A 14963-nucleotide genomic window follows, 5' to 3' on the forward strand; every position below is an offset into this window, starting at 1 on the left:
ACATCATGTTTGTGTCCCCAAAGCTCAAAAGAGCACTCAGCACCACCCAGTGACTCTCAAAGGTACCAAGAAAAGTTGTCCAGAGTGGAAAGTATCATCAGGGAAATGATGGAAGACACACAGGGACTAGGGAGACATTTTAGTGTCTCACTGAGAAGGTACCGCCCTATCGTTTACCACGCATAGTCCTATATGCCCATGATTCCAGAAAAAAAGAAATTATGTAATTAATACATAGTTTAGTTACCCACGGACATGATGAGCCTTAATCAGGCCTGGACCACAAAACACTTTCCTTAGAATTTCATGACATTGGAGGATCTCTATTCAGCTTCTTCTTCACCTTTTCTTTACTTGAGCATTAACTTCTGGACATTCTGATCCCATTCAACTGCTCTTCACATCTTCTCACCTTACCAGGAAGACCGTATCTGCTGCGCTGCTGAGAGACCCACTGATTTTGAATGTAACAAGTCTCTACCTCCCTAGCACCCCTATCTCGCCACCAAATAATGAAAATGCATCGTGAAATCCATTCATTTGGAATAAGGCATAAAAGGACTTCTGAGTGCCTTCTGGCAAACTGTAACATGAGGAGAGGATGCTTCCTGTCACTCTCTTTCATTTGGGATGGGACAACCCGGCCTCTGAATACAGCTATCCAGATGACAGGAAATTAAAGTTGCACTACTGGGAAATGAGATGCCCTGACGTTACCGTTAAAGGCAGGTGATACGTGAGCCTTTGTTACCAATCATCAGACATCACTTCCCACCCCAGGGAAATAATAGATGTGCTCAAGAAGCCTTTCAGCCCAGACAACTGTTTATAACAGCAAAGAAGATGCTGTGATAGCCTCCGACTTGATATGCCATCCTGGGAGGCAAATGAAATATCCAAGAAAACTACCCAAGATGTGTCAACTGCTTAAAGCCCCATGCAAGATTCCATGCCAAGTACGGGGAGGGGAAAGGGGATTGCTCCTGGCTCCTAAGTAATGACATCAATACAGAATAACAAAAACAACCATCTGGATCATTTGAAGGCATCTGAGCTACCTTCTGGCCAGTCTCCTGAGCAATTTCCTGCACCTTGCTCTTTGTTTCTAATTCCCAGTTGAACTTATCATCCCATCCCCATCCTAATCTGCCCAGCACATTGTGGACCCTACAGGTAGCTCATCTGTGCCCTCAGTCATTTGTACCTTGGGGGCAAGATGTAACACTGACTCAAACATCAACCAGCAAAGAACCAAAGTGAAAACACAAATCATTAATCTCAATCTGCTTAAAACCACCCAGCAAAACTGGAAGCTTGATCTGGAGGCACTTAAATATTGGAAGAATCAATTCTATAGATCTGAAGGTATTATCTTTTTTGCTAGGCTCTGAAATGTCCTCCTCTACAGATCCTTATAATTTCAGGCCATCTTTAATTTCTTCCCTTTGTTGCCACAAAGCAGTTACAGAAGCTCCTGCTAATTTCTCCACTTGCTTACCACTGAAAGGAATCAGAAAAAAGCACCACTGCATCCAAGAACAGAAATACAGAAAATTATTAATATGAAACAAATTACGTTTGTTTCAAACATGTTTCTTCTATTTTATCTTTTTATAAAATAGGGTGTAGCTGATTTATATTTCATTTAGAAACCAACTGCTTACAAGAAGAACCAAGAACTGTGAAAGCTCTTTGGGAATGAATGGAGAAAACCAATTAATAAGTACACAGAACAATCAGCAGTAAACACTGTTTTAACACATACAGCTTCCTGCCTCTAGAACCACATCAACCCCACAACAATTTATATGGCGCAAGCCTTGCCCTGGGGGGGAATGAGGAAGTGTCTCTTTTTTTTTTTTTTTTTTGCCTTTTTGCACCCACCCTCTTTAAAATCATGACTCCACGTTCTTAAGTCATTTTAGAGTAGAAAACAGTGGTGTCTATTTACAGTCTAACCTTGTGAGGGAATTCCACAACGTACTCATCTGATGTCTAATTTTCTTTTTTATTTTTTTAATGTCTAATTTTCATCTAAGATTCCCAAACGTTGAAGGTTATGACAGAGGATTTGGGAATAGAAAGGTGTTGCAGGGACTGCAACTATCTATTCAATACCCCGTTTCATTTTTTCTTTAAAAGCGGGTCCCTACATTATTATAGGCAGCTATGTGCCTGGGTTGAAATCAAACAAATGAACAACAACAAAAAAGCCACTGTAATTTCCAAACTCCCTTGTATTTAAGAGTAACTAAATATTCGACAAGTCATTGACAGGCCTCTGGGAGAATGCTACAGAGAGGCTGAATCTGCTGGCGGCCTTTGCCCCCACTCCCACCTGGAATACGGGCCTGATGGCCAGCACCCCAGCAGTTACCTTGTGAAGATGAGACAGGAAGCCTGGCCTAGGAAGGTGGAACAAAAAGATGGAAACAGCAGAGCCACAGATGACTGTGCAGATATCAAACAAGCCCTTGACTACCTACCTTAAGACTTTTTTTGCATGAAAGGAAAACGGATTATCTGTCTTAAATGTCTAGTAATTTCAGGTTTCTATAATCAGCAGCTGAAATGAATCCTAATTGATACAAATAATTATTAGGTTGTTTGACTCCTTTTTAAGAAATTTTTCTTATAACACTGCACATTATCTGTCACATTGATAGCACCACTAATTCATGGGCCACAGCATCAGCTGATTCCTTGGGAATACCTGCTGCCCCAGCTCAGCGTCCACCATCATCACACGTCCTCCTCAACGGGTCTTCCCAGCTCTCCACAAACCCCTATCCTCTTCCTAACCCTACCAAATACTCAGCAGATCTCATTTTTTACTTTAGGGGAAAAAAAAGTAGAAATCCTCAGGTAAGGGCCAGCACACCTCCTTGTATCCAATCCTCAAATGTCCTTGTGTTTTTATGAGTCCATACAGGTTTAAAGCTCACATCTGGATTCAGAAAGACCTGACTGGAATTTCAGCCACTTGCTGAGAAATGCTGGGCAGATCCCTGACCCTAAGTTTCAACTCGTCATCTAGAAAACTATCATATCTGTACTTCATGAGCTTTCAAAACGTTAATTAAATGAAGTAAAATTTTAACATATTTTAACACAATGCTTGGAACATAAGAAGTCACTGAAAAACAATGCTAGCTCATATTGTAATTAAGTCTACCCCATATCTGTCACATATGTGACAGTGCAAAAAGCCTGACACATAGCATTAAACAAATTCCATTTAAAATCTAGTGAAAATCTCTCAAAAATAAATCAAGCTCACGTTGCAGGTAGAGAGATATAGATGTGTCTGCACATCTATAATGTGTAATATATCCAGTTGTGCCATTACCAGACAGAGAGGATCACATACTCTGAATTCCTTTTGTCTTCTCTAGGCAAAAAAATAAATAAAACAAAATTATTGAAATTTGGAATGAATAGAAATTAATTTGGCTGATTTGAACAGTGATCTTGTATTGGACCAACTAATTGCGAGAACATTGAGAGGTATCACAAAACAGATGCTTAGCTCCTAAGAGTCACCAGATAAAAATTAATACAGCAAGGTAAGAAACTTTTTCATTTGAAAATTTAAAAAATAATTATGTTATTAGAGACATTTCACTTTAAAAGGAGTGATGAAACTCTTGCTTTTCTAACAGATTTTGAGTAGTTGAGATTTGGGGCAGATAAAATTTCTAGGAAGAGGATGTAAGTAAATAAGTCCACAGGACTACAAGATGAGTCTAAGAAACAATGCCAAAAGGATTTTTAAAGATCCAAGTCAGAGATTTTGTTTAAATAGCTACGTAAAGATCTCTACATACACACCAACGACCACAAGTGAAACAGAATGCACGAGAACTAATGAACCAGGGTCAGGGCAGATGGCCCAGCAGTATAAAAACTACTCAAACCTTCTAGGAGTCAGGTCAGCGATGACACACCAGGACACACAAAGTCTGTTGCAAAAGACAAAAAGGCAGTAAAAACACATTCTCAAGTATGAGAAGTATAGTACACTACCCCTCCTACGTTATATAGAAGAGTGAATGAACATACAGTCCGTTGTCATTTGCCTGAAGTCAGATGGAGGGAATACAGAATGTCAGGATTTCTAAACCCGGAAGACATCCTGAAAACCACACATGTTACAGTCAAACCTGTTACGAGAAATTTTCTAAACAATAAATAGAAATGGCACGAAAGTATGAATTATAATAAATTAATAGACTAGGTTTATTAGACATATTAATGTCGGAATAATGAGAAGAGGCAAGTTGACAGACTCTATTCAAGCACAGGCAAATAAAACAGCATTCTCAAAGGAATGCCTCCTTTCTCAATGTTAGCAAAGTCATTACCTCACAATGTTCTTCTCAAGGAGTCACTGAGGAGTTTTTGTTGAAATTTCTCAGTGTTTTACGGTCAATGTTACCAGTTCCTCTGATAATAACTGCAGTCTTTTACATGGAATAATGTTCTCCACCACCTAAGGAGACTGCTACTTTAATTTTTTTTCCCTCCTATTCCAAATGGCCCATTAGCAAAATAAAGGTCTATTCAGGACTTGCAAGACCCCCGTAACTCCAAGCCTGCCACTACCTAAAATCAAACTTTTAAAATAAGCCTGCTGCTCTCCATTATCCCTAATTTCTCACGTGGTCAAACTAGTGCAGTTCAGTTGAGAAACCTGAGTTCGATTTCCACCTCTACCCCTGACCCAGCCCTGCAATAGGAGGCCATCACCCTGCTTGTCGGAGCTCAGGTTTTCCATCTCCAGATTGGGACGGGTTGGACCAAGACAGTCTTTCCAGTCCTTTCCAAATATGCCATCAAACTATTCTATAATTTTAGACATCAATTTGCACACTTGGTTGGCAGGCCTTGAGGTTATTCGCTGTCAGACACTAGGAGGCAATTTTGTTAGGTACAAAATCTATGCATCTCTGCTCCAAAGAATCACACTTTTGATGTGGAATAGTGAATCAAAGCACATTTCACTAAGTTACATTTTTCCATTAGAAATACAGCTCTCCATTAAAATAACAAAGCTAATATTGCCACAAATCACACCACAAAAAGCAAAGAAAAAAAAATACGTGAAGGCACAGTTGGATATGAACTATTTAATCTAGTCATACTATTTTCCCAAATCTAATTAGAAAGATCACCATTCTCTCATTTATTATTTATTTATTGAATATGTACTAGGTGTGAGGTGCTGTGCTAAATATTCCTGTCAAGTAAAAAGCTTCCTTCCACGTAGACATCACCTAACTTGTTCCATTACGTCAGGTCTCAGAGCTCTTTGGGCATCAGAAGTTCTTCATTACACGCTGACACCCTCCAAGTGAGAAAGAATTAATTTACCTCCTCAGGCTTCTTACCTTACAGAGAATCTTCCACCTATTTGAGCATGTGACTAAGCTTCTGTTGGACATGCTCTACTACTCCACTGTCCTTTCAGAAATCATTAATGATTTTGGTTCTGATAAACATTATTTCAATAAGTCTGTGTGGCGTGCTCACTGCGTGTCAAGCAGTACCTCAGGTGCTGGAGAATTCACTGGGAGCAAAGCAGTAGGAAAAGTTCCCATTCCCAGAGAGCTTATCATTGAGCAGATACTGATTAAAGGTGAATAAGATCAATAAGACATGACCCTGTGCTCTTGGCCATTCCTGTCACTAGTATTAAGTGTTTATGTGACTGCCTCATGGATTTCAGTTCTTGAAACATGGTGCGAACCCAATAAATATTTTCTAAATAAGACATTTCAGGACCTCTCTTTTTCTGTTCACAGGAAGGAAACTGATGCTGCTTAGAACTCGATTGTCAAAAAAAAAAAAAAAAAAAAAAAGAACTCAATTGTCACCAGTAAAGAACAAACCAAACTTCTTGCTAAAAGATTTTTAGTCATTTCTAAAGACTCCTACCTTATAGGAGTGTCACGCACTATCTAACCTTCTCTTTCCTCTTCCCTAATGGAGCCATGACCTAAGTCAGGTTTTTCCCCCTCTTAGGGCAGCCACAGTCCTTAAGGGAAACCCATCCCAAGCCCAGACCCAAGGCTAAGTCCAGATAGCCTACAGTTCCCACGCTCATCTCGTTAGCCTTTGTATTAATTGCTCAAGGGTGAGCATATGACTCAAGTTAACCAATCAGACTGGAGGAAAGAATGTTCAGTCTTAGGAGGAGAACAAGCCCTTTCTTTCACTACAGTTAAGGACAACCGCTGCCAGTATAGGTGATTATCTTGTGACCACGGTAGAAGCCAGCTTGAGAAAAAAGGTGACACATGGAAGGAAACAGAGCTGCCAATCTAGTAAAATGGAATGGGGACTACCCTACTTCTTCTGGCTTCTGGTTATGTGTGATAGTATCTCTGCTTATTGCTTATGCCAGTTTACGTGGGGTTATCTGTTACTTATAATTAAAAATATCCTGATATGATCATTGGAAGCCATTGGTTGAACCCCAAACCAGGAGAGAAGAAAATATGCTTTTGAATACATTATATTTTTAATGTAAATTCCGATCATAAGGACAGCATATTTCTTCTGAGACCCAGTTGGAAAATGAGGCATCTGTATATGGTTCTGAGGTAAAACAATATTTGCAACAAATAATCCATAAGGTGCTCTTCCCTCCCTCCAAACGATATTTAATACTCTCCAGAACTCTTAGAAATACTTTGGTTTTGAAGTTCTTTCTCTGAATTGAAAGGAGCGCCCTTAAAGGCAATATGAAACAATCTACATTGGATTATTCATTCAGTCACAGAGGGAAAGAGGTTAACAATAAATAACTCAAGAATGAAGAACTTTTAAAAGAAGAGTGGATCACAGACTTGTAGCTGAAAAACTTCGGGGTCTAGATTAATGCTTTTCAAACTTTTTGCTTGCACGATGGAAGCATTTTCATGAGTACAGAAATAAAGTGGCCTGTGAAAAAGCATGAATATATCTTTAACATTTGACCTTTTAAACTTAAAAATGCAAGGGAAATTTGTGTTCTAGTACATCATATTATTTACAAATAATTTTTCTCGAACCCTTAGTGAAACTGAAAGTGCAGAAAGTTGCCCAGTGTCTATCCTGTGGCTTTGGGTTGACCCTACTGATACGCCACTGTGTCTCTCCAGGGGTAGATGGTGTACAGCCGTATATACAAGCATATAGTTACTGACCATTACCCTCATGTCACAGATCAGAGAACTGAGGCCAAGACAAGTTTAATAACTTGTTTTTGTTGTTGTTGTTGTTGTTTTTTTTGACATTTTAAGAATAGTTTAATTAATTTTTGCCTTATTCTTAAAGAGTTCCTTCGATGGGAACAAAGTAAGAATTTTATATCAGAAGGAAAGAAAAACACTTATGAACACGTATAAAGCCTCCTCAACCTGAAAAGCAGGAAAGGATAATAAATAGCAAAAATCAGATAAAAATACTTCTATTATAATAGACACCATATTGCAAGTGCATTTAAAATTAGCAATGCATAACATTTATTTCCTTGACATTTGTCTTCCAAAGAGTTCACAGTGTTTCAGTGTCGGTTAAAACAGGGGAAGAATCTCAGGGAAGAATCCTTCACATAATAATATGACCATTGGTAATAATGTCTCTCAGTTCTTTCCAAATTCATAAAGATGCATTTCCTGATGAGTGACTGAGCTCGGGGTCCAAGTTCTGAAGATTGTTATTGGCAGAGCTGAGAACAAAATCAAATTCATTCTAACTTGCAAGACCAGTATCCTTCCAAATGCTTCTTCCGATCGATCCCTGTATGAAAATGAGAAGAACTCAAACTACAAGTTCAGCTATAGCGCTAATCGAATTCATGAAGCTATGGGTCTTTTCCTGAACATGCCTAGCTTTGGTGCCTTTGCATTTGCTATGTCTTTCCTCTAGAAGGCTCTTCCAACTCTCTGCATGGATGGTTTCATCCCAGCATCCCTGTCTCAGCTCAAATGTCACCCCCTTAGGGAGGAGGCTTTCCCTAGCCATCCAACCTGAACTGGTTCTCCTGCCCCGGTTAAGCTCTACCTTGCCAATCAGATTCATAGGCTATATCACAATATGAAATTATCTTACTCACATATTTCTCCCCTTGTACATCATTTGCTTTCCTCCCTCTTGAATATAAATCCCACAGAAGAACAGATCCTTTCTGTCTTGCTCATTGCTCCTGCTACAGTTGGGGGGTTCACACATGGAAGATGCTTGAAAGATGCTGTTTGATAATAAATGAATACCGTGCACTCTCCCACCTCTCTACCTCTACCCAAACCGCCACATACTTAGAATGCCTTTGCTCCTTCACCTTTGCCTGTTCAAGTATTACCCATCCTAAGAACAACTCAAATCTGACAACTTTCAGGAAGCCTCCCCTTGCTCTATTTACCCGACTTGCTTGTGAGGACACTGAGGACAGGAACCCTGTCTTATTCAAACATTAGTACTCCCAGATCCTAACACAGGGTGGACCTCTAAACTCAGTCCTTGCCTTCAGCCAGCTGCTCATTTGCCCTTCTCATCTCGGTGCCCTTTTTCTCTATATTCTAGAAGACCATTGTTCGGTTATCCTACTCCTAATTGGCTCTATTTTCCCTTATGTCAATTCTGTTCCTTACATACTCCAACGCAAATCTGAATCCTGTCATATCACTTGTGTTTTTTCCCTTGTCATTTTTTGCTCATCCAGGTTCTCTTTTCCACCTCAAACCATTATTTCCTCTGAGCTTTATGCTCTTTCACTGAGATTCTCTGCCTCTTTGTACCCAAGGTAGGATGCCTGTTATTCATTTTTTTTTAATTTATTTATTTATGATAGTCACACACACAGAGAGAGAGAGGCAGAGACATAGGCAGAGGGAGAAGCAGGCTCCATGCACCGGGAGCCCGATATGGGACTCGATCCCGGGTCTCCAGGATCGCGCCCTGAGCCAAAGGCAGGCGCCAAACCGCTGCGCCACCCAGGGATCCCGGATGCCTGTTATTCAAAATAGTATGCTATTTCCTGTAATAAATCATATTCGAATGTACTCTCTTCCTCTGATTCTTCAGCTTGAGACTTCTTTCCTTTAACCTGCACCATTATGTTGTGGGTTATAAATTTAGGGGTCCCTGTGTTTTCTACCTAAAAGGAGGGCAGGTCTATCCAGATACTATATTGACCAAATAGATAATTCAGAGAGCTCTTGGCCCTCCTCGGGGCTGTCTGCCAGGGAGCAAGTCTCATCTCAGATATAAAGCAAAGGGAGGATTGATGTACAAGATCTAACCTGGCTCTAAGTCTCTAGGCTAATTCAGAGTAGCTCTAGTGGACCTAGGTATTGGAATCTTCTCCTAGTTCTGGAGCTCAGAAGTCTAGGAAAAACCACAACCACCAGCATACACGGGGTAAAAATTTCCTAAAATACAATGCACCCCCCTCCAGGCCCCTCTCCATTAAGTTCTGCCTTGTTTCCTGAATTTGCTGCCTTCAAATGGACACTGAAAGTGGATGGACCAGAATTAAAGTGTCTTAACAGGAAATCGAACAAAAGGAAAAAGCAAGGGGTCAGGAACCCTTAAACACTGCTAAATTGAAGGACCGGAGAAAGAGGGAGAAAGAAGCAGCAGTCGGAGGGCTAAGCAGTAACTATGTCATTCCACAGAGATGACTTGAGGCAGAGGGAGCGCTGAAATACTGCAATGGGGTGACCATCAAAATCAATGATTTCATCTAGAAAAAAGAATGAATACTGCATGATTAGGAGGCTCCTGATGTCCTTGAGATTTTCAGAAGGATAACAAAGAGTATCACTCTGGCAGGTGATTAAGCAATGAGTAGAAATGATGAAGAAAGGGAAACCAGGGCTTATTGTGGAAGAAGCCTGACAGTGAAATACAGGGGAGAAATAGGGAGTAGTCATCGATTTTAATATTTTAGGAGAGATGTTAAAATCTGCAAGCACCATTTAAATCTGTAAGTAAAAGTAATTGTCCTAATTTTCTTTTTTTGGAAGACTATCATGGGTTTAGAAAATAGTGAGCGTAACCAGTAAGCACATCTTTTTTTTTTTTAAGCACATCCTTTTTAAAATAAAAGGACACCAGAAGAATGAGGGGAAGAATTCCATCTCAGAAATTAGAAATCTGAGAATATTGGATAAAATATCAGTGAAGAAGGGCTCCATGAGCTTTCTAACACTGCACCCCAAAATTTCTTCCTTAATTCTGCTAAATCACCATGGAATTGTTGGACTACTATTTTTAATATTTTGTTAAATTGTTATACAGCCCCAATATCAACTATAGGTTATATGCCAAATTCTAAAGGCTTCCTACAACTAAATAAAACAGTGAATTTGTATATAGTTTGTTAGCTAGACATTACCACACCCACTGAATAGCAAGATTACTGGAGAACAAAATATATGTATTTTTATAGGTGAAGACAAATCCTTTAATACTTCCTTTTATATCTTACCTTCTGAAAACATCAAAAAGCTATTCTTTTCAACCACAACCCAGCAAGACTACATGAAAACATAAAGGCTCTTAAACACAAGCAAATTTGGTAAAGGCAGTGGAACCCAAGAACTAGGAGTATTGCATGCCTCCGTTAAAATCTGCAACCCCAAAGAGAGCCTCATGAGGATTCCATCCGTCCAGGAGCAACACAAGCACAAACTAGCAGACAGTCACCCCATTAGTCTAACCACCTACTGGTACTTAATTGTTTTTACTTCATTAGTCATTTGAGAAAGGTACCAAATTGGAAACTCTACCACTCTAAGAATTAATTCTCACCCCAGAAACGAATCATCAGAATCATCCAGCAACTGCTTAAATATTTTAACTTTTAGAGAGATTCATTCAGGGGCACTTGTGTGGTTCAGGCTATTAGGCATCAACTCTTGATTTTGGCTCAGGTCACGATCTCAGGGTGGTGAGATCGAGCCACATGTTAGGCTCTGCTCTGGGCATGGAGCCCACTTAAGATTCTCTGTCTCCCTCTCCCCACCACCAACTCATCTCTTCCTCCCTCTTTCTCTCTCTCTCTCTCAAAAAAAAAAAAAAAAAAAAGTAGGTGGAGGGACTCACTCAAATGAGTATTTATTGAGGACCCCTATATACCAGGCTCCGAGACTTAAGCAAATACATCCCTTAGGTGGACACTGAATTGATCTCTCATTCAAGTGGGCAGAAGAATAGAGATTATGTACACTAAAGAAACAATATCTAAGACATTAGCTCAAAAGGCTAAAATCAGAGGGAGAGAAAGACTCATAGATTATCCATGTGGTTTAGGGGCAGTGAGCCTAGCAAGGGATGATATTATTCCTACAGGCTACAACTTTCATTTTTATTAATAATCTTTCCTACGTGTGGCATCCTTTAGCCTTTAGTCTAATCTTCCTTCTGGATACTGAGAAGTATCCAGAAGTATCCACGTTGGCCTACCATAAGTTTCCAGAACAAATTTACTTTTGATGATCTGACCTAACTTTTTTTTTTTTTTTTTGAGTAGTCAATACAAGGTACCACTTCTCCAATTTAAAGGCATGACCAAGATAGTAGCTCTTCCCAGAGGAGCTGCACAAGGGTTCAGGATCATCAACATGTTAATTCTCCAGAGAAATCTACAATAAAAGATGAGATCACCATATGTAATTAAACTAAAAATAAATTCTGTCTTATGTTATATGGAAATGACTGCTGACATTTTCCCCAAACATAACTCTAGTCTTAGGATAGCTTAGCTCAGCTTAGCATTTTGTTGGTTTTAAAATTCACTTATCATATTAAACACATAATATCTGTTATTTACTTCTTCCCCTATGCACTTTCACCAGGGTACTCATCTTAGTTTCCGCATGTTTGGTTCATTCAACAGAAATGAACTGAGGCCCTACTAGGTACAAGCCACCGTTATAGGCTCTGAAGACACCATATTGAAACGAAATGAAGAAAGTGACATCTTTGACCACTTGGATCTCACGTTTCAAAGAATGGCTATACCAATATTCCACCTACAAATATAGTGTGGCAATGTTTATTCATCAAAGTGAAATCTGCCCCCCCCTCCGAAATCTTAAAAATATCTGAACAGTATCAGGGATCCAAACATGTCACTAAGCAACTTCTATTCTGCACAGTATTAAACTACAGCCCAGACCTAAATCTTACCAGATTCATATAATATTCCTTGAGCTTTTTTTCTCCTTACAGCAGTTTGCTCCCTTGCAGACCTTGTTATCTTTCACAGATGTCTTCTTTTTCCATTCCTAACCCCACCACCATTCCCCCAGCAGCGCCACTCCTTATCCCAAAGTGAACTAACACGTCCTCTGTTGGGTTTGCCTTCTCCCGTAAGAGCACCTTGCTCTGAAAGGTGCTTTCTTGTCCTTGAGCTCATCTTCTAAAAGATCTCCAAGATCTACTTACTGTGGCATACAAGGTGATCACTTCTCATCTTTCCAGGTCACTTCTCAACAAGGTACTTTCTATTTCGCAGAATTGCTTTTGTTTCCCCATTGCAGCTCCATCTCACCTCCAGGTCTTGGCTCCTGCTTAACACACCACCTCGCATCGTCCACACTCCACCAGGCAAAGCACTTATTCATCCTTTCATACTTAGTTCAGGCACTACCTCCTCCAAGAAACTTTCTCTGACCTTTGTATCTCTCCTCCCTGGGGGCCCTTCAGTTCTCTTCTTCTGTGCTCGCACAATGCAGAAGAAAAAAACCCAGTAATTCAACCTACAGTGCATTGTAATCATCTCACAGGAGACCTGAAAGGGGCAACAGAGTCCTGGTCATGTCTGGGGACCAGTGTCTCACACACTGCCTTGCACACGGCAGACACCAAAAGGCACGTTCCCTGAATACGTGCTTGAACATATTTAAAAAACATACTTCGACAGACTTTTAGAGTAAAAATAGCAAATGACAAGTTACCAAGTATCCGTCCACCAAAGAGTATTTCTCCACTCGATCCAATGTTTGTCTTCTTTTTTTTATAATTTGTAATAGAGTTTTATGGGCAGCGTAGAAGAAAGGGAGGGACAACATTTTCGTAGCTTTCAGTGAGTGAAGTTTATAATGTTCTTCTTATTTTTCAACACAAGCTGCTTATGTACGTAGCTTTTTGTTCTAACTAGATATGAAACACAAGCGAATGCTTGTTTAAACTTGAAAAATCCTACAGGGATCATGGAAGTTGATAGAGGAAACACAGTAAGCAACCGAACAAATATTTGTTATGAGATTTACCCTCTGCCCAGGAGACACCAGAAAGAACTTCATTAGCAAAGATCTTCCTTCTCCTATGAGGTAATGAAAAGGGAATTGTCAGAGCCCTCAAGCAGGAGTGGGTGACATCAACCTTATCCTGAGCAATTTAAATCCATCTCCAATGCCCTGTCCTCCAGAAGAGACCCAGAGGAAAGAGATGAGCTCACCCGTGCTCATTTACCAGGACTTTATGCCCCTCTAACTCAAAGATGAACTTCAGCTCTGATTGTGGCTATGCCCCTCCGAGTCAGGAGGTTTCTCGCCTCAGCTGCTTCCTTCTTATCTCTGGGTCGGCTATATTGTAGGAAGATTCATATGTCAAATTATTTTTGAATTGCTGTCGGTTGTATAATAAAGAATGTGTCTGGTCTCTGTCCCAGGTTCCTGGGACTGAGTTTCTAAATTTGGAATGGAGAGGCAGGAATGTCCTTGTTATTCACAGTAGGTCCTCTGACCACACCAGGGTTTATGTTAATGAAGCGGCTCCAGGGGGCCCCAGGACAGCTGCAGGAGGGGGGCGGGCAGTGTAGAAAGGCCAAGGGTGGGAGGGACGAGAGGGTTGGGACCTCAAGCCAAGGCTTTGATGAGCTTCCTGGTAGGTGATCACATTGATGTGTCTGGAAGGCAATGTGTCCTGATTCCAAAGAGAGAGCATGTGAAAATTGTGTCCAAGATCCTTCCAGACCTTGCCCTATATGTCTTTTCATTTGGCCAGTTCTGATTTGTCTCCTTTATAATAAAAAATGTAACTGTAGGTGTCATGGTTTCCTGTTTTCTGTGAGTTGTTCTAGTGAATTATCAAACCTGAGGCGGTTGAAGATATCCTGAATTTATAGCCAGTTAGTCAGAAGTGCCAGTGGCCTGGGACCCCACCCCAAGTTTGCAGCTGGCATCTGAAGTGAAGGCAGCCTTGAGGAATTTTGTCCTTAACCTGTGGAATCTCCTCGGGATGGTTAGCATCACAACTGCACTACAGTATCACGCTCTCCTGCTATGGTAGCCACACGATCACCATCTTTATTCCGCATGAATACAGAGTGCCAGGCCTGGTGTCAGGGAACCTGGGTCCAGAGTCAAACCTGGCATTGAATAGCCCTGTGACTTTGAACAAACCACATAACTGTTCTGAGTATCAATGTTCCCATCAGGGAGAGGAGCTGGACTCAGGGGCTTTTCCATTTCTCAGCTTCACACTGCTCCCAGGAGGCCTCAAGTCTGGAGAAGCCAATGAGCACCTTTTCCTCTGAATCATTTTCATCTGTAGGCTTCTCTTATGAGCAATGGTTTACAGGTGGGTTTAAGGTCTTTGCCCTTGCTGTTCCCTCTACCTGGAACACCCTACTCTCAGAGAGCTGCATGCCTTACCCTAACTTTCTCCAAGGCTTTCCCGCCCAAATGTCCTGGTTCTGTTAATCCTCACTGCCCAGGTGACCTAAAATCTAAAACCCATCTGTGACACTTGGTCACTCCCTTCTCTGCTTTATCTTACTCCATGACATTCATCATGAACTACTTTACTATATATGACAATGGCTTTTTTCCCCTCAAATCACTATAGCATTTGTTGCATCTTTAAAATATCACAAATAGGGATCCCTGGGTGACTCAGCAGTTGAGCATCTGTCTTGGTCTCAGGGTGTGATCCCGGGGTCCCAGGATCAAGTCCCACATTGGGCT

At 40.6% G+C, this 14963-nt stretch overlaps 1 protein-coding gene across 2 annotated transcripts in view; it reads right to left on the reverse strand.

The window, feature by feature from the left end:
- GRIP1 (glutamate receptor interacting protein 1) overlaps nucleotides 1-14963 on the reverse strand; it is a 657668-nt gene that overhangs the window by 509721 nt on the left and 132984 nt on the right. The gene's annotated exons all lie outside the window — the stretch shown is intronic.

Source organism: Nyctereutes procyonoides, unplaced genomic scaffold (genome assembly GCF_905146905.1).
Source record: "Nyctereutes procyonoides isolate TBG_1078 unplaced genomic scaffold, NYPRO_anot_genome, whole genome shotgun sequence".
NCBI classification, from domain to species: domain Eukaryota; kingdom Metazoa; phylum Chordata; class Mammalia; order Carnivora; family Canidae; genus Nyctereutes; species Nyctereutes procyonoides.